The following is a 20,107-nucleotide window of genomic DNA, read 5'->3' on the forward strand; positions in this document are numbered from 1 at the left end:
AAGCGGCACAATTCACCCCACCCCAAAGTGTGTGTTCAGGCATGTGTGCTGAGGCACAAATCTCCAGCAGAAATTTGTTCTGCTGTTATTTTTGCCACTGCAAGCATACATGCCTGCATGTGTGGACATGCCCTAAGGCCACATCCACACGAGCACAGACATTTGTTTCCCTGGTGACATGAAACAATGACACACCTTGGCCACATCCAGACAAGCGTGGCCATGCGATATGTGGTGCAATAGACATGTTTGTAGCGTCATGTATTGCACGTTCCGTTGTTCTGCGCCCTGCAAGGGAGCACTGCAGAGGGGTTTTTTGACCCTGGATGGATATATATACACACACACACACTTTATATACATACTCTTCAATATATTGGGATATATAAACGAAGGGGTAGATACATGATATAGAGCAGCTTTATGAAGGGTCCTCTCCTTCTGCCTAAAAATGCAGATGTATTTGAGTTTCAGCCAGGCAGATTCCTGAAGCATCAGACCAGATTAGAGGAGGCGGCACTTATTAGAGGGCAGCGTACTTTCTTTCCTCCTCTTTTTATAATATTCCAGGCACTAATGTAATTGAGTCTGGCCTATTACCAAGAGGTTTTTATTAAATCAGCAAGGGATGAAATTAACGACCACTAAGAAGATCTAATTCCAAAGATACGAGGTTGTTCATTACACATTTATGGCTACTAACCAGCAGCACTCAAATAAATGTGTGCGGAGTTGTTTACCTTGCCAAATTGCCAAGATGCATCCTGTCACGAGAAGTCAACAATGGAAGGAGAAATCAATATGGAGCTACTAAAAGGCCTACTGAGTAGCTGCAAGGGAATAAATTGATGATGAACCTATGGGTCCAATAAATATGTGCATAACTTAAAATTATTAAATGCATAAGCTGCTGAAACATCCCCATTTAATTACCATCCTGGGGAGGGCCACTGCAAATTTTGCTGCACAAGGAGATATTGTTGAGTAGGAAAGTGTTGGCAGTGCAAGCGTTGTTTGAAATGCTCCTTTGGCCAGATCTCTAACCTAAATGCAGTTACCCCAAGGTGAATTTTGCCCAGATTGGGGGTTTGTTTGGTGTTTTGGTACTTTCTGAGGAAACACTGGGGAATGAGCACCTAAGCATTTAGCCAGGAATTGAATAAATATATTCAATATATATTGAAATATATTGAATAAATATATTGGATAAAACTTTCGTAAGTGCACGAAGGCTGGATTTTGAGATTTCAGTGAACATTGAGAGCTTAAATCCTTTAGAAAGCTTGCCCTAAATTCCATTTACTCTATACGAGTTCAAGTAAGGTTTTAAAACTGAGGACCAATTCTGAGTCACTTATGTGCCTTTGCAAATTGTATCCATTCCATTCTGTCTTATTCTAGGTGGTTACTACCATGGTGAATGGGATATAAAAACTTTTCTCCTACAAGCAAAGACTGCTTGAGGGGGGAAAAAAGCATTTGCTGGTATTGGTCCCTGAATTTTTTCCATATGTGACCTCCAGTCTCAAGGCAAACCAGAATTATCAAGGCTCCAAAAAAGAGATCTTCCCCATGATGAGGATGCCAGGCCCCATTGCAAAGTCTGTGCATTCAGGTTCTGCAAGAACCTAAATAACATTTCAAAATTCACATTTGTGCTTGTTTTCTATGAGCTTTTTAGTGGCCTCAGAGTCGCTGTTGGTGAAGTTTCACTGGCTTCAGTGGAGTGGAGCTGATTTTCACTACTGACCTGCAGTACTACCCCTGCAGGGAAGGCATCTAGTTACATAGTAAATATCTACTGAATGGAAAAAACCCATGCTGCTGCAGCACATACACAAACAGAGATGAAACATATTCATTTAACAATGCATGTAATAATTGTTCTCCTCTATCAGCCTGCTGCTTGAAAATAATTCCAGAAAATGAATTAACAAGAAAAGTGGGGCCAGAAGGAGATGATTGCTGCAGTGTGTCTCACCAAGTGTTAATCAGCTAACCACTGTTAATGATGATAAACCTGGGTGATAATTGCAGTGATATTTAGAAAGGAAAATAATATATGAACACTTAAAAAATTAATGTCTGGGTATGTCTACATATGTATGAGTGTGCATGTGTGCGATGATGCTGAAATCATTCTGCATCATGATCACTCAAATTCAGGTTTGTAGATGAAGTGGTGTCTTACAGGGATTTGATTGCATAGAAACATAGGGCTGGAATGGACCCCAGGAGGTCAGCTAAGCCACCCCTCTGCTCTAGAGCAGGGTGAAGTATACCGAGACCATCCCCAGAAAAACTTATCTTGGCTGTTATTGAAAACCTCCGAAGACAGGATCTCCCCAGCCAGCCGCAGGTAAGCTGTTCAGGGGTTAGCTATCCTTATAGTTGGAAAGTCTGCCCTTAACTCTAACTTAAGTCTCCCTTGCAGCAAAATAGCTTGATTACTTTTTGTTCAGTGCCTTGTAGACATAGCTGGACACTGCCAGCAGCTCATCACCCAAATCAGATTAACAAATCCTTTCCCTTCTTCCTAGTCTCCCAGAAAATCAAGGAAGTATGAACATCTGGCCCTGGAAAAACCATATGAGGATTGGATACTATAGTAAGTAGTCTCGCCTCCCTAGCGGCAACATACTCACCTAAAGTGTAATGTACTTAATCCTCTTAGCATAGCAATTTGCCTGTAAATCCCACAACACCAAATTTTCATCACTGCTTTTATGTAAGGCCAAATCCTGAAGGGTTTGGAGTATGTGAAGCTTCTGTTGACCTCCTAATTCAGCACAAAGTCTGCCAAGATGGGCCCAAAATGGAAATAACAGATGTTATTGAGGTGTTGGCCATACTTAGATGACCAATTCCTTAAGCAAAGTGTGTCTCTTTAGTACGTGTATGCACAGTGTGTGTTCTCAGTCTCAGATGGGAGTCACTAGACACCACTACGACAACAGTAGAAAGATGGGGTGCCTTTCTTCAGCCCAGAAAAAAAATTTCAGCAGCAAAACCAGCATATAAACGTACTGAATGAAAAGCCATTTGGGGTTCCCGCAGACAAGCCGACGGGGCACAGAAGCTGCTTCCATGTAGCTTCAGCTGTATTAACAGCTGAACTAAAATCTGGCCACTGATGAGACAAAATTTGAAAGCCTTGTGTGCCTGGCAGTCCAATGCAAAGCTGAAAGAAGGAAAAACCTGGCTAACTGGCTCCATGAGTGAACTCACTTGGAATGGGTCCCATCTGGAGATGTCAAGATGACAGTTCCCAACCAATTGATGATCTGGGGCCAAAGTGTTAATGCACTAACACACTAAGCCATCATGCTACCTCTGACTAATTTGCACTTTAACTGGCTTACTGTTAAAGGGATCCCTGTATTAGTTAATCCAAAGGCCATCTGCTGAAGATAATACATTTATTACTGGGAATCTACCTAATTCTATTTTACTAAGCAGGCACATGGCAAATCTTAATCATTTTAACTCAGACACTCTATTATACATACCATGAAATTTAACAAGGTATGTCCTATATAGGGCTGTAACATTGCAGCTGTGTGGACTAATTAGATAACACTCATTATTGTTCATTCAATTTGCATTCACAGATGCAGAGAGCTGAGCGCTGACTGCTCTTGATTCTTTGATTGATTGCTTCTACTTTACATTCATTAGGAAGGTGGCCTCAGCACAGTAGTTTTACAACATGTGTTTGCTACAACTTAACTGGATGTGCCAGTCAAAAGCCTTGAACTGAGTCTCTTGATTAACAACATTTTGCAAATATAGCATGGTCTGTTTTAGCAGCTTGACAGGCCTATTGTGGAGCCAGCATTCTTGGTAAGCTCAGCTCCCTGCAAAACTGCCCTCCCCTCCCTCCTTCCTTTCCTCACCCGCATGCTGAGTGGAAAGAAATACAGTTGTGACAGTAAAAGCTGATGACAGCTAGCCAATATATCAAGTTCATAGGTGGCTCTGTCCATCGCTCATCTCTTCCACTCAGACGTGAATTACAGAAATAAATGGGCTTGTCAGAGAGTTTGACTTTGTCGGACAAATACCAAAGCCGTAAAACTAGGACAAATACGGTTCACATTGACCTTTGTGTTTTTCCTAATGCCTCTTTGCAACTATAGACTGCCCCGCTACTTTATTTTTTTATTTTGGTTTTCCTCAGCTCATGGAGGGCAGCTTCTATCGAGTGGATCAATTATTTAGTGACTCGTGTTGTTTTTGCTGCCTGTGTGAAAGGTACGGGAAGCGCATTTGTTTAGCAAAACTGAGGATCGATACATCTTTGGGTGGGTTTTTTCCTCTCTCATTTTTTTAAGGGGGATTGTTTATTCCCCCGCCTCCTGTGGATGATGGGAACGCAAGAAGCAGAGTGAAGCCACACGATGCTGCGTGCTACAGAAACAAGAAAGCAATGAGGCCCATCTGGTGGTCGTGAACTCCGCAGACCTGGGAGCATGCTCTCAGGCGGCATGTCCTTGGACGGGAAACAAAAGCTTCCTCCGGCACCAGAGCTCCTAGTCACCAAGCTGAAGTCCACAACCAGAAATTGCCATGCTCTACTGTGCAGTATTGGTGTGATGGGCAGCTAGTGCTGTCCTGGTGGGAAGGGGTTAAGGAGGTGAAAGGGTGGGAGTCTAGTGCTGGGAACAGTAGACCAGAGTCCCAGTCTATTCCTGTTTTCTGCCCTTCTGTGAATCATGTCACCGATGCTGCCCCTTGCCACATATTGCGGGGGAGTCTTGTTTATTTAAACCAGGGCTGTCCACCTTCTGAGTGGCTGGGGGCTGCAGAGCCCCTGGCTACACCGTGTAGGCCATACTCCCCACATACTCTACCCCCCACAGCATCCCTGGAAGTTTTCCCCCCCTGTAGCCCCACACCAATGCACAGGGTCCCTGGGTCCCCCTGAGGCATCCAGCTGCTGGCTCCCTCAGCCCCACCCACAAGGACTGGGTGAGGCCAGACCTCAGGATGACCAGGGCCCTTATCAGGGTGCCAAGCCAACCTGGCCCTGACTTCGGGGCCATCTGCCTGGACATGCACCCAAGAGTGAGGCTGCTCCCTGGGGATCCTCACCAAGACCTGGAGAAGGGAGGGGGAGCCTGGAGACTAGCAATTCAGTGGGGGGAGTGGGACCCAGACTAGGAGCCAGGGGGGCCACATATTAACCCCTCAGGGGGTCACATGCAGCCAGCAAGCTACCAATTGAAAAGTCTTAATTTTAAATTAAGCTCTTCAAGGCAAGGGCTGTCTCTTACCCTGCTACCTACCCCAACAAGTCCCTGTCTCAGTTGGTTCTTCTTCATGCAACTGAAGTGTCAATCCTGAATAGCAGCAGTACTTTACAACAGTTTGGTCCTGCGGCACAATGCTTGTTATGGACTTTGATTCCATTGAGATACTTTGATTTCTCTCTACTATAAAAGGTTTTGTGCATATCACAGAGGTAGGAAAAAAGGAGGTATTCTTACTCCAGTTTTGCAGAAGGTGAGCTGCAGCACAAAGAAGAGACTATTGCCAAATGGCTGGGCTAAGGCCACTCCAAAAGTGTGCTGGAGGAATGAAAGTTGGATCCTGATCTTCTCCATCTGTTCCTGAAGTTCCCCAATGACAAGCTGGACATGTAAGAGTCAAGTCTTTCCTTTGCAGCTTGACAAGCTATTGGGCCAAATATGCCAGTCTGCCTCCCTGGTTGGCCCTGGCACTGCACTTTTAAAGGACTGCCCTGTCAGCCAACTTCTGCTGCATATCCACTGAGCTACCAGTCTCTAAGTATCTTCTGTTGGCAGCTCCTTGTCTTGGTTCCCAGTCTTAGACTCCTGACCCTGGCCCATCTTCTGACTTCTTGGGTCTCTTTCCTGACCAAGCATCGTCTCCTAGTTTCCAATTTGGGGCTCTTGACCATGGGCTAATGTTTTGGCTAAAGACCTTTGGGCTAATGACCGATGACAGGTGGACTTTACACTGAGATCTTGGCCCACGGTTTAAAAAATGAGCTTTTGTCAGAGCGTGGCTTTTTTTCAGAGGTTGTCAGCCCAAGCGAGCTCTGTTACCATTGTTGCAGGCAGATGGACTGTGTTTCACTGTACCAAGCTGTTGCCTTTTTTAAGTTTTTGTCCATGCAGCACTGACTGGATAGCTCAGGTCTTTGCATAACATGTTTATGGCACAGTCCTTGTTTTATTTCTGCACAGGAAATATGCTCCATTATTTCTGCAGCTGACAGGAGCCCTGGCAGAAGTTAGAAGCTGAGGTTCCAAAAGGAGAGGGAATATGTTTGTGGGACGAACTACAGCTGTTGGCAGTATTCATCTGCCCTCACAATTATTTTAATAGGAGCAGTTCCTGGAGGGTTATGTGGCTTCTGCACCGTTTGGTGCTGCGTTCGCTGTAGAAGAAATGAAACTCTGAAGCAATTCCCAAAGATACTGCAACCTTTGTATACACAGGAAAATATTGCGAAATGGCTGAGACACTGACCATAACGACACATTCAGGAACTAATTTAATATTATTTTATTGTATTCATTATTTATTTGCACTGTAGGCTGGCTCAAAGGCCCCAATCCCTATTGAGACCATGCATTAAGCATTTGGAGAATCCAAAAAACATGCTGCCTCCCTATTAACTTTGCTTTATAAAGTTCTTACGCATACACATGCACGCTCACATGCACACATTACTGAATAGAAAGAAAATGATCTGCCTCTGTGGGTTTTTCTCCCCTGCTCCTGACTCTGAAGACAGGGCCTGAACCTGCTCTTAGTGTACAGAGACTTTTGCCTCTTGGAATTCAGCTATCGCACTATTTTGGGACGCAGCCTTGGGCTCAGGTCTGCCTTTCTGGAGTGATACAAAGGGACTGAAATACAGCAGTGTAGCAAGCCTTAATAAACCAAAGGATGTATTAAAAATTCAGCATCCCCTTGCAAGATTGTTGTTGTTCTGCCTCAGAAAATAATCTCTGCCAATGTACTTCCTCAGACAGTGATATTCACCTCGCAAAAAAGCCCAGCGCTGCCAAAGAAGGCAGCTCCCCAGGGACCAGCAATTCTGTGCATGTTATCCAAGGACTGTAAAGTACTTTGCAGCTGTTAATTAAGCCTCATAGCATTCCTGCAAGACGGGACTTTGCTGTTGACTTAGAAAGCAATACCACACTGCTCAAATGGCTTCAGCTAGTGCCTCGTGAAATAGGTGGAAGACTTCAGCTGGCTGTACATCAGGCATTAGGTTTCTCAAGCTTGGAAGGGAGAAGTCTCAAGGGCACGTATGCCACAAACCACTGCCTTTCTTTCAGTGCCATTCACTGTCGTCCTCCTCAGTTGACAAGGGCACGACTGTGAAAAGGGCAGACAGGAAAGGTTTTTGTCTTCTAGGTCATCCTGCAATTTTGCATGTGGCACCACCACCCAGCTCAGAAGTGCAGCAGATCCAATATATGTGCTCAGTCTGGAAGACTTTCCCGTTGCCCGGCCAGGTCCGGGAGCGCACCAGTATTCCTAGACTGCACTGTTTCGATTAGCACTGGCAAGTGTTAGTGTCATTCACTGGGAGCATCTTGTATAGCCTTTATGGTTTGCTTTAGTTGGCTTAGTGAGGCCAATGAATACTTGACGTTTACTTTTGAATGAGCTGCTGAAGCCAGTAAATAATTGAAATTCCTTAAATTGTAATGTTATTAGTTTTAAAAAACCCACCTTTTAAATGCATAATAAAGTTGCAGGCAAGTTGCTTTCATAGTCAGAGCCAAGGTTTGCATGGACCTAGAAACCAGATTATTCTTTTACAGTGCTAGACTTACTGCTTTCATCCCCCCTACTTTGTGGTTGAGGAATATTTGGCCAGGCGGCTATATGAAAGCTTTTATTGCCACTGCCCTGTTCCATAAATAGAAGACTTTCATATCAGTCAGACAATCCTGCAAGTTAAAGTAATGCTTACTTAGTCTGATCTTGTTTGGTCTCCAAATCACTCGTGGTTACTGTACAAAGTAAAATGGCTGGCATATTAAGCCATTTCCACTGCCATTATTTCACCTTTAACCACATCTGTAAAATCTCATGCAAGAGATGAGTGCCTATTAGGTACATCTGGTACTGTGCCTTTATGTGGTTCTACAGGTCTTGCCCCTCTCCCAGTGACTTTGTGGGGGTTGGATCAAAATCCTGGAGTTAGACTGCATAGCCAGGATCTTTTAAATAAATCAGCACAAAGGCCAGGATCCTCAAGGATGGTTTGGCTCCTAGATACATTAACTACATCGGCACAAAGGCTGGGATCCTCAAGGATGGTTTGGCTCCTAGATGCATTAAATAAATCGGCACAAAGGCTGGGATCCTGAAGGAGGGTTTGGCTCCTAGATGCATTAAATAAATCAGCACAAAGGCCGGGATCCTGAAGGACAGTTTGGCTCCTAATTCCTGGGCATGCACCTAAATCCCTATGATGGGCCAGATCCCAAGTGTCTACATCTGCTGGCTCTCATAAAAATGTCTCAGAAGATGGACAGATTTGTTCAGAGAAAGCAGAAGAGATACCACCAAGCGGTGCTTTGTGCGCACAGGAATGCCATCCTTTATCGAGATGTTTAGGAGGGAACAGCAGGTCAATGAATTTTGTCAGTGCCATTAGTTTTTCTGGAGCGAATATTAGAACCCCTGTTACTGACAGAACATCAATAAAGGTGGAGATAAATTCTTCTGCAGCACTAATTTTCTCAGCATTGTGAAATCTAACTTATGCATCATTGCCATACATCTGTGAGAGGATAATGTGAGAAGGCACTGTAAACACCATGCTCCAAATAAAACCCTATATTTCAAGTGAAGTCTGTTTCTAAAGAAGATTTACATTAGGTAACAGAGACAAGTTTTCAGCGGTTTCCAATAATAATGTTGCAGCCTGATACCATCTAGCTGCTGCTTGTACTTTTTTTTTCTCTTAGCAACTGCTATGAAATGTGAAGACCAAGGGGGAAAAAAAAAATTAAAGGCCAGGTCCACAGCAGGGGTAAATCAGTGTAATGCCAGGTATTCTGGATGCCTGGTAATAGGAAAGAGAATGTAGTAACTGGCCAGAAGTTGTAGAGGATTCTCATACTTGCCTTTTAATAATATATCACGACTTTTCTATGCGATTTGGCTATTGTGAATAGCCAGATGCAAACCTCAGATTCTGCCATGTACAGAGGTAATTTTCTATGTATTTGCAATGAAGGCTTGGGTTTGACCTGTGAGCTGCATGCTGTGATCGTTTGGACCCTGTGAATATTTAATTTTCACATAATTGCTTCAGTGGCAAGCGAATTCATTCTTATTGTGTTTCCCTTCACCCTGTAATGAGGTAAGAGAAGGAAAAAGACTTACTTGATCATTGAGTCCATACTCCTGCGAGTGGAGGACACAGTCTCCTTGTTGAGATAATATACTCACATTTTTGGCTCGCTAACAGGGACTTTGCAAGAGATTGAGTGACTCTTTCTTTTTATCTGCTTTCCCATGTGTTTAGTTTATCTAGGCCATTACTAGAGCTGGGCAAATGCTGCAAACAATTATGCACAAATGTGCCTTTGAATTTTTTAATTAATTCGCTTCGACCATATTCTCACTCCTTTTATGTTCATTTTCGACAACTTTCTAACAGATCTGTTTACTATCGGAGCTTTCACTGAAGCAGCAAATTGTACATGAGTATTGCAGATTATTCCTGTTGAGCAAACTTATTTTTTGCATTGCTGAAGGCCTCTCACTGGGGTCCTGGGCCCCACTGTATGAGGCACTGTACAAACAAATAGGAATAGCCATTTCCTGCTCCAAAGAGCTTTTAGTTTAAACAGGCCAGAAAGAAAAATGGTGAGAGGGAAGCAGAAGCCCAGAGAGGTAAAGCAATTTCTAAAGTCGGTCACACATTAAGTCAGCGGCAGAGCTGGAAATAGATATGTCCTATGCCCTGGCCGTTGACTTAGTCATGAATACTTGCATTGCAAACCAGACCCTCTGCCCAAGATTCTTCTTTCATTGGTGCATCTCCATTGATTAGCTGGTGAAAGCTGTCAATCTGAAACCACAGTGAGCAAAAGCATAGCTGTACCTGCTCATAATAGTCGCACTCTAAATATAATTGGTTTATACCAGGCTCTACAATCCGGGCAACTTTTTATTCACGTATCAATCCCTCTCTGTTTTCTTGTAGGAAAGGTAATTAGAACAGGGCTGAGCAACCACAGAGGGACCATTCGTAAAGGCTGGGAACTCACGCACATTAGTGCATCCAACCAGCAAGGTGTAGGCTTCCACTGAACTACTCACATGTTGGTTGTTAAGCACATGCTTATGGGCTTTTCTGGCTGCAGCCCTGAATCCGAGGCCTTGTCCCATCCCTGCCAACTAGTTATGCACCTCTTCACTGGAGGAGCAATTGCATCGTTTCTCTGCCCCTTTTTTGCAGCAGCTTACATCATCCTTTTGCTCTTGGCACTTCACCTGAATCAAGAAATTAGGTCACTGAGGATGTGACAAGGAGCGCGCGTATTAGCACAGACACCGAAGACAAGGCGTTATTTACCTATCTCCCCTTTTTCATTGTCTAACATGACCTCTACATAACGCAGCCCATAAAATTGAATTCAGTGATTGCTCCCGTGAATCCAGTCTATCCTGTGATTAAGCTACAGTAGCACTTTAAGACAGGCTTCCTATCTTGATTTAAAGGTGACGTAAGAACTTACCACGTTGCTCAGTAAGCTTGTCTGGTGATCAATTAGCCTTTGTATTGCTAAACTGGTCTGAGTATTGGTAGGTTAAGTACACTGGGCTGAAGCCTGCAAACAACATGTGCTTAACTTTACTCATTGCGGAGAAGATTTTTAATTGCTATAAATGGTCATTGCTCCATTATCTCTGATAATGTACATCACTTGAGGATTGACTCCAAGCATCCTCCCACTTACCTTAATGAGACTATTCACAGCATGTGGTTAGGTAGGTGGATAAGTCTTTGCAGGAGCTAGGCCCATAGCATCTCGGCACCAATCTGCTTGGGTTTTTGGTGGCGATGAAAGAAAAAGAAAGAGTGAATTGGAAACTTGAAAAGTAGAGTACTACCTGTGGAGTTCAAAGGTTTCACCTAACTTCTTCGAAAACTTCCATTTTCTTTTGTACTTGCATCGTATCTCTGCTACTTTATGTCAATTGCTGATTAAGACACTTTTCCACTGAGTTTCATTAAGTGCTTTAAATAATTAACCTACCATCGTGTCAGCCATTTCCTTTCTGAAGTCAGAGAACTCACTTTTTTAATGGTTGACTCATCCTTGTTTTTTATCTAAATGAGTTATTTTTCCTCTCACTAATTTAGTTTTGGTTTTGACTTCTTTTTTTTGTTATCCCTTTCAGTTATTCACTGTCCAACTTTGGAGTATTTTTTTAGAAAATGTTTTAACTTGGGGTTGTATTTTTTTGCTCAAGTCTCCTCTCATACCCCCTGTTGTCTCCCTCGCCTACAGAGACTCCAGTTGTAGGATCGACAGGGGTAAGGCTGGCTTCCTCGATTGTACAAAGCCTAGCACGGAGGGTTCTCACCCCCTTTGGGACGTCCTAGAAAGTCTGGGTTTTTTTCCTATGTGATCTGGTCTTATGAATTTGGGAGTCATGTCCTCAGATACTGCAATTTAGCCTCAATCCACTGACTTCAGTGGAACTAGGCTGATTCACGCTGAGTGCATCTACACAAGGTGCTTACTGCGTCGCTGCCTAATTAGCTCCGCAGTAAAGTCTCACCATCTACACATGCGGCCCTATTAGGCTGCAGGAAACTAACTTTGCCATAGGTTAGTCTTAGAAATACTTATAATATCCTGCGGCAGCATAATTAGTGTGCAGCAGTACATGTGGAGACACTGATGGGGTTAGCTGGGTCACAAGGGTGCTTCAGGGTGGGGGCTGCCTGCCAGCAAGCCCTGCACTGGAGCACCCTCATGCCCCAGCCAGCCCCTCCACAGCACACTGAGCCAAGGGGAGCAGCCCCGGGCTTGCAGGCTGAGCCTTAGGGACCCTTGCCAGCTGGGGCTGCTCCGACCTGGCTTAATGTGCTGTGGTCCCAAGCACACATGCAAATGTGACACTTGGGAGCAATAATCTCTGGCGCAATATGTGCCAGAGTTTATTCCTTCACATCAATTTCATACGTAGACAAGCCCACTCAGTAGTAGGGCAGGGCAAAGGGGGACACCAGCCGCAGATGCTGATTAGAGGGGGTGGCAGCAGCATCGCAGAGCATTCGGCATGTCTCTCCGGTGCTCAATGCACCTGACGCAAACCCCCCTTCATGCTCCAAGTGACTGTTGGCAATAACCAGGATACAGTGTGGAATGAACTAAGCCACTTAGGCGCTTCTAAAAATTTTACCTCAAGACTACCTGAAATGACATCCCCTCTTATTTTTGATGGCGCATCCTGCCCTTGCCTTAAGCAGTTACCCCATGAGGTCCCCATCTCATTTGCAAGGTACATTTGCTCCTTTAATCTATGCATTCTTCTGCATGCACAGCAAGCCTGAACTTAGTTAAAAACAGCTGAGCTGAGTTAAAAAACAAGAGCTCCCCTCTAGTTTCTTCAAAAAGTCAGCCCCTCTTAGAGACAACGAATTTAGAGCTAATTGACAACTGCCCACAGGACATCAAGATCACAGGAGCAAATGCAGAGCAGCTGCCTAATAGAGGTGCACTCTGCATGTTGCATGCAACGTTCTCCAAAGGGCACTCTTTTCTGCGAGACTTCCTACTGCTGTCATCTTGATGTTCATCCATTTGCCAGAGACGAAAATTAGGGATTATAGGAATAGCTCATCAGACATAATCCAAAAATCCTACCTGGCTGGATCTTTCAAATGGATTTGAAAATGGAGAGAGATATAAAATGGTATAGCACAGGCTGTCTTCACTGGCAGAAGCGGTGTGGGGTTTTGTTTTTTTTTATCAAGGGATAACTAATGCATAAATCTTGCTGTTGATACTTAGCGTTGGCAAGGCACTTTCATGTTACTGAGCAGCAAATTAGGTGAGGTCAGCCACGGGCTAGAGTCGGTGCAGAGCTTGCTGAGCTATCTCACTGCAAGTGCCTTGTCTCTATTTAGAGTTGTCCAGGGAGAGAGCTAGTATTTGCTTTACACTGGAATCACGTCTTCTGTGTCAGGGAGACAAAATCTCATCGCTTGTGACATTTAAACCAATAGGATTGTACTATGTACACTAACTAAAGTCAATTGTGAGGTGTGTGTCTTCTCCATCACTGATAAGAAGTTGTTTGATGAGCATCCCTCAAGTTATGTAGTCTTGTCTCATGAAAGAAATCTAATTGAAGGGTTTACATTAACTCCAAAGCCTTTGGAAGTCAGTAAAAGCTTCAAGGGTCTTAGGCACTTCAGAAGTTGCCCCCAGAGTGTGTAGGGGAGCCATCAGAAGCGGGGTGGGGGGATCAATATGGTTTAAAGTTGGATTGGGGCCCACCTGTGTGAGCTTCTGACAAAATAGATTGTTGCTAACAAATGCTCATGCCTTTCTGAACCTGGCGCTAAGGTGCCACCTCGCCCTATTCTTCTGCCTGGCTTTAGACCAGTGGTCTCCAAAGTGGGGTGCGCAAGACGATCCATTGGGGTGCGGGAAGAAAATATTAGAACGTCTATTTATATAAATAGGGGTGCGCGATCAAAAAAGTTTGGAGACCACTGCTTTAGACTAACACAGCTAATCACCTCTCTGCTCATGGTACCTCCCCATCCTCCCCTCCAGCTACATTAGTAAGATGCATCCAGTTCTTTCTGAAAAAGCAAAACCTAGCATTCACAGCTTTTATTTGGGGGGAGAAACCATCATTCTACTAGGAAAAGGCACACGGACTGGGGAATTTTATACAAGATGCATATTTAAAGCTGCCCTTCAATCTTACCCACACCTTGCTTTTTCTTTCCTCCTGTAATTGGCTTTGTTCTGCTGTGTTCAGTCCATGACCTGTGACAGAGACATGTTTTCTGAGACAGGAGTTGTGCTTTTGCTGATGCCAGTCATATGTTAATGTACTCTGTTTTCCTGGTTTCATGGATACAGTTAGCCTAACCGTTCCAATGCTCTCTTTTCATACTGTGCATTACTCCTGTGTTATAAATACATTTTTATTTGCTCTGGTGGTTCGTTGAGAGCCCCAGGTCTCCACTGTGTTGCACTTGAACCTCCTTGCTAATCCCAACCTTTCAAGAAGGCCTAAGTTCAACCACTCCAAAATCATCACAATGATAAAATTTTTTAAAATGTGGATTTTTAATGAGATGTTTATATTTTAGGAATGCCCATAGGACCAGAGAAGAGGATTTAAGAATCACTGAGGTCACACATTCAAAGAAAGATTACCTTGCAGACATAACAGTTCTCCAGTAAACAGGGAAGTCACTGCTGAGTCTGTAGATGAGGAAGTGGATCCAAGATCCACATGTTTGATTGCAGATGGGACAGATAGTTGTAGGAGGCAGGAATGATGCCAGGTCACAACCCTTTACCTTTTTTATCAATCCTCCTCCTCCATGGTAAGGCAAGTTTGCTCAAAATGATCAATGTCTTGTCCTTTGCAGCTATGTGGACTAGAAACAAGCTTCTCTGTGAATAAATGCACGTGTTCACTTGACTTCAGGAGCCGGAGTTTTCCTTCTATCAGGGGTCCACATGAGCCTAGGAGACCCATTGGGTTAGTATGGTTAAGGCAGTCTGGCTTCCATAGCCAGCAGCATGTCAAGTGTGATGTCACTAGCATCACAACCCCTCACCTCCTGTTTGAACCATCAGTATGAACCACCAATTTTCTCTCCAGTCCAAATAAGCTTGAGAGTTAGTTGGTTAAGGGGGCAGCCTCCAGAACAAATTCAAAGTCAGGGTCTGGAGCGATACCAAGGCGCCTCAGTCTTTCTGTCATTAGGTACTGGAAGAAATAGGAAATGTGTTACATGCCACAAAACCTGTGATAAAATCATGAGTTGACAGCATTGCTCACCTGATGGCAAGGAAAACTGACTCAAAGGCAGTGAGGAATCAACCTGATCCTTTGATCTTTATCAGGCTATCTTTTTATAGGGAAGTACAGCAGTAATGCATGAATGCCATTGGAGAGGTGGCCCTGGCCAAGTGGCTGCACAGGGATGGGACCTGTGTGCCACACACTCAGCAGGTGTCTTGCTCTCCCACTCTCAAATCTCGCCTGCTATGACTTGGTGTAGTTGAAGGGTGGCAATACCTGCCTAACACGAGAGTGTGCTGAGGTCAGCGTGGGTCAATGCCAGGGTCTTCTGTGGGGCTCCTTCCTCCCCTTCACCCCACCCCTTTCTACTCAGGGTGCTAGTCAACTCTGAGTTGGCACATCCAGTTCATTAGGCAGGAAATGAAACCGCCAAATTGCCTGGAGTGTGGTTTTAGCCTCACTCACTAGATCCATTTATCAGCTTTGAGGTCAGTTGAGCATAAGGAGGTAAATGCATTAATAACAAGTGAAATGGCCAGGCCACAGGCTCTTCTCTGGTCCTATGGGCATGCCGTCTGCCTTGCTTCAGGCAATTCCAGTCTCACAGGGGTTGCCCTGTGCTGGCTCAGTTCGTATGAGCCTGCCAGTCCCCAGCAGTCCCTCGGGGTGTCACAAACCCTGACTTAGTCCCCAGTGGTACCTGGTCACTCTGCACAGCACAGTGACAGCATCAGTTTGGAGGGTTTTGGAGTTCCTGATCTCAAGCTTCTGATCTCCGGCCTCCGGGGCAAATGCAGTGAGTGCCTTCATCATCCATGCGTCCCTGCAGCCCTGCGATTGCTGCATCCTCATGCACGGGTTTCTGGGTTGGCCTGGGCCTGTTGGGTTCCTTTTTTGCCCCCGTGGGGCTGACAGCAGGTGCTAGAAGCCCCACATCTTGCTATGTTTCTATTTCCTCTGATTCTGGGCCAGTTCAGACCCTGAGTATCTTCAAGCTTATGTTCATGAAGGAATACAGTGGCAGCTCCAGGTGTACAGCCTACCCCCCTTGAGTGCTAGTACAATGCCTGAAATGCCAGACCATCCTTCTTCAATTAAAGGACTCCTTTTGCTAAACAGCTGAACGTAGGTGAAGGTTTTTTCAACTCCTGTCCAACCACTGGTTTCTTCTTCCAACAAGATGCCCATAGCATATAGCAAAGCTTCTCCACCCAAATCTTCTCTTTATTCCTTTATCTTGCGGGTTTACATGGGATCTCTCTGATTCATACCAAGAACTTCCATCATTCAAAACTAGCGAGTGGATCATGAAACCCCATTATGGTAAGATATAACTAGATTATACTGGCCCAGTCACCTTATCCTTCTGTTGGGGAATTATGTAATTAACTGTTAAATAAAAACAGTGGTTCATGGTAAGGTGCTATAGACCTAAATCGAATCTGTCCATTTACAAATGTCCTAAATCATAGGAATAGACATGTGGAACTCATGGGACTGCTCATAAATTCAATCTGTATTACACAAGTGAAAAGTATTTCCAAGATAGCTATAGGTACTTTATGCAGATTGACAAGGAGCGAACTGATTGACGGGGACTGGAATGGGAAAATATACTGAACAATCTCATTTTCTGTTTTCCTGGGGAAAGTCTATTAGTTGCCCCTGAGGGGGGAAAATATTTGAATGCATACATGTCTAGAATTGGCCAAGTGACAGGCTCTTCCACTTCAGTTTAGAGTCACAAGCATTGATTAACATACTTTTCACTCCAAACTCCTAATGAGTTTTCAGGCAAGGCTTGTTCTGCTTTTGTGCCTTCTGCAAAGGCCTGGGAAACAGAGGAATTCAATTTTTTTTAATCCTGTAAAAATATCAAGTAGCCCAGAGCTATGCCCAAGGCATGAATGACGTATGTAAAACATAAAGAGCTAGCTACAGTTCACGCTGTTGATCAAGGAAGTAATTTGCCAGTATGTAAATATAGGATGTATGTCTGTTTGCTACAAAAGTGAATTCAGGTTCCTAAAAGGTACATATAGGCACAGTTTTGGTTTATTTGTAGTAATGCAGAAGGGCACAAAAGGGAAGGATGTAGTCTCTTCCTGAGGTTGAGAGCAGGAAGGGAAAAGTCCTGGGACTTGCTGCCTTCCAGAGGAAAGTCCTTGCCTTGGTGTTACCAGCAAGTGCTTTGGATCTGAGCAATAAACTATGCTCTGGGGCAGGAGTCACCAACCAGGAGATTACGATCAACCGGTCCATCATGGAGCCTCTGACAGTCGATCTCAGTCTCAGTCCACCATCTCCATAGGTGGAGGGAGAAAAAATGATTGGGGGGAGGGGGGCTCTGCCCCCCCCAACAACTGAGCAGGTAAGTCTGTGGAGGAAGGGATGGGGGGAGGGGGAAGGGGCATGGGTGGGACAGATTGAGGCCCCCGCAGTGAGGGAGGGAGTGGGGGGGGGGGGGGGGTGAATGGGGCCCCAGCTGGGCTGGGTGGTGGGATGATCAGAGCCCAGGCAGCAGGTCCAGAGGTGCAGGGGGGCTCCTGCCGCTGTGCGCACCCCAGCAGAAGCCCAGGGGCACGTGCCCCCTGATCTGTGTGCAGGGCGGAGGCGGCTGCCACTGCACGCTGTGCTTTGCATCCAGCTGCAGCTACTGCTGCCTCCGGCCCCATGCAACGCCACATGCATCCCACGTGCCAGGTGGGCTGGGGTCACGGCCCAGTGGCGGCAGGCATGTGGTGTTGCGCTGCTCCTAGAGCAGCTGCAGCCAGGCGCAAAGCACAGAGCGCAGTGGCAGCCACCTCCACCCTGCGCACAGGTAGATTCTGGGTTGTACTTTAATCCAAAAAGTGATCTTGTGCTTAAAAAGGCTGGAGACCACTGCTCTAGGGCATATGTTAACCAAGGACTGCAAAGTACTTTGCAGCTGTTAATTAAGCCTCATAGCATTCCTGCAGGCAAAAAGCTGGTGTGAGCCTAAATTTTCATTGGCCTGTTATCATACTGTAAAAACATGGTCTGGTTGTATATTGACTGTTTAAAAGTGCTGATCTGATCCACAGCAGTGCGTTCAGCTTGTATCCAGCCTGGGTTCAAAGACACTTCCTTACCATCTTTATGGCACAGTCATCCCTTATTCAGTGCCTTTAATGAAGGAATTATTTTTAATTCTTCTGTCACAATGCTGCTTTCAGTTCTAGAGATTCATCAATGTTCATTTCCTCTCGTTAACATTTTTCTGATCTTCACTTAAAGTGTTGTTTGAAACTTGTCTTGGGTTCCTCAGTTGAAAGGCTGATGGTGAAGTTAGAGGGGGCTGAGGGGGAGGGAGGTGGAATAATTTTTTTCCATGCAGGGACTGCAGTTTGTAAAGTGTGATCAATGCGATGTATAGCTGTGAAAACAAAACAAACAAAAAAGGGGGGGGGATAAGAGACATAAAATATGTTGGCACTGTAAAATGAATGATCTCTCTGTCAATTATTTAAAAGCAAACCAGTAATGTGAACAATCAGAAGGAAAGAAAAATCAATAGGCTGCCTCTCATTGTGTAGAAATGGAAAGCAAGCAGGATTTTCCTTCTGCAAGAAGAAACAAATTAATCCTGCCTGTCAGCATAGTTGGCCATTGCGGTGCTTCCCTTCAGAAGCAACACTGTAGGAGGAAGCTTCTTCTCTTTGGGTCTGATCTTGTGCCCCTGGAAGTCAATGACAGGGTTTCCAGTGAGTTTAGCGATACATGATGAAATCTTTTATGTGTTAGCTAAAAGTAACGGTGTGTGTGTTAGGCCTGTCACAGGTACAGGTAAAGCCCCTTTAAGATGCCTAAAGTAAAAAGGACACATACCTTTCACTAGACTTCTCAGAAAGTCACTAGAAAGAAGAATACAAAATGAAGGAGGATAAAAAATTCCCACTTTTCCTCCAAAATTGGAAAATCAAAAGTTTGAGATGAAAAATGTCACCCAACACTGACTTTGGTCAAAAACAATGAGAGGGGGGAATGTTCACAAAATATTTAATTGTAATATCCCTTGTTTATATATATATTTTTAAAAGTCATTGACATTTCAAATTGTAAAAAAAAAATGTCAACCAGTTCTGAATTTTCAGATACAGATCCCAAATTGAAAATGAAATTTGCCAGTCAGGCCTCTCACCTGGATACATCCACACAGCGCAGAAGATCTAAGACTAGGCTTCAATGGCAATGTTCAGATTTTTAAAAGATTAACTGTGGGTTATAATTCTGACCGGGACTACTCCTGGCAAACCTCCACCTGCAAAACCAGAACCTCTTTCTACTGCAAAAGTGAAATGGTCCTAATAATAACTGGAACAAGATGATCAGAATATGATTACTAGTATATTAGCAACATAGCTTTACTCAGCCAAAAAAAATGGCATAAATTCAATCTTCAATTTTTCAAGACCTTCCAATAGTGAATAAAAGCACCACAGTTCCATATGAGATAATGCATTTTCCCTGTAGAAACCTCCAACTTTTACTTTCAAATAGGAAGGTTTCATTTCTACAAGTTGGGAATCTCCCATTTCTAGTTCTGTAAAGCCAGGAAATAGCAAACCTTGAACCTGTCATTTAAGAAGGACTGAATAGATATCTGAAGCGTTCAGTAATCTCTCCTGTCAGGGCAGAGTAGACAATTAAATAGACTACTGGTCTGAACCATTTCCGTATCCCAAATATTGGCCAGCCTAAGACTGTGGCTAACTCAATTCTGGAGGTGAATTTCTACAGCGGAGTGAAGGAAGGAAGCATGTCACAATAAGTTGATTATTTTTTCTATCCCTAGAAAAACATTATTTGAAGCCACTGAGATGTTTGAGAATCTAAAAAAAAAACCAAAACGTCAAAGGGGAGATGGATTGCTGGACAAAGTGTAATGTGGCAGTGCAATCTATCATATGGCCCAACACTTTATCATATCTCTGAACAATTTATCACATAACTACCAGTACCGTGTGCCTAGACAGAAAGATATATCTGTCAGTTCCCATTTCCAAACTTCTCTCTCCCATTGGCAGTATGAATTACAGTAAAGGAAAGCACTGCAATTAAGGGT

The 20,107-nt window shown here is 44.3% G+C and overlaps 1 long non-coding RNA gene across 1 annotated transcript in view; it reads left to right on the forward strand.

The window, feature by feature from the left end:
* LOC149854168 (uncharacterized) overlaps positions 1-20,107 on the forward strand; it is a 43,006-nt gene that overhangs the window by 15,447 nt on the left and 7,452 nt on the right. The window contains exon 3 of the long non-coding RNA XR_016439039.1: positions 2,541-2,608. This is a non-coding gene — a long non-coding RNA (uncharacterized LOC149854168). The remainder of the gene's footprint in view (positions 1-2,540; positions 2,609-20,107) is intronic.

Source organism: Crocodylus siamensis, chromosome 13, assembly GCF_052110815.1.
Source record: "Crocodylus siamensis isolate JL-2025a chromosome 13, ASM5211081v1, whole genome shotgun sequence".
NCBI lineage: Eukaryota > Metazoa > Chordata > Crocodylia > Crocodylidae > Crocodylus > Crocodylus siamensis.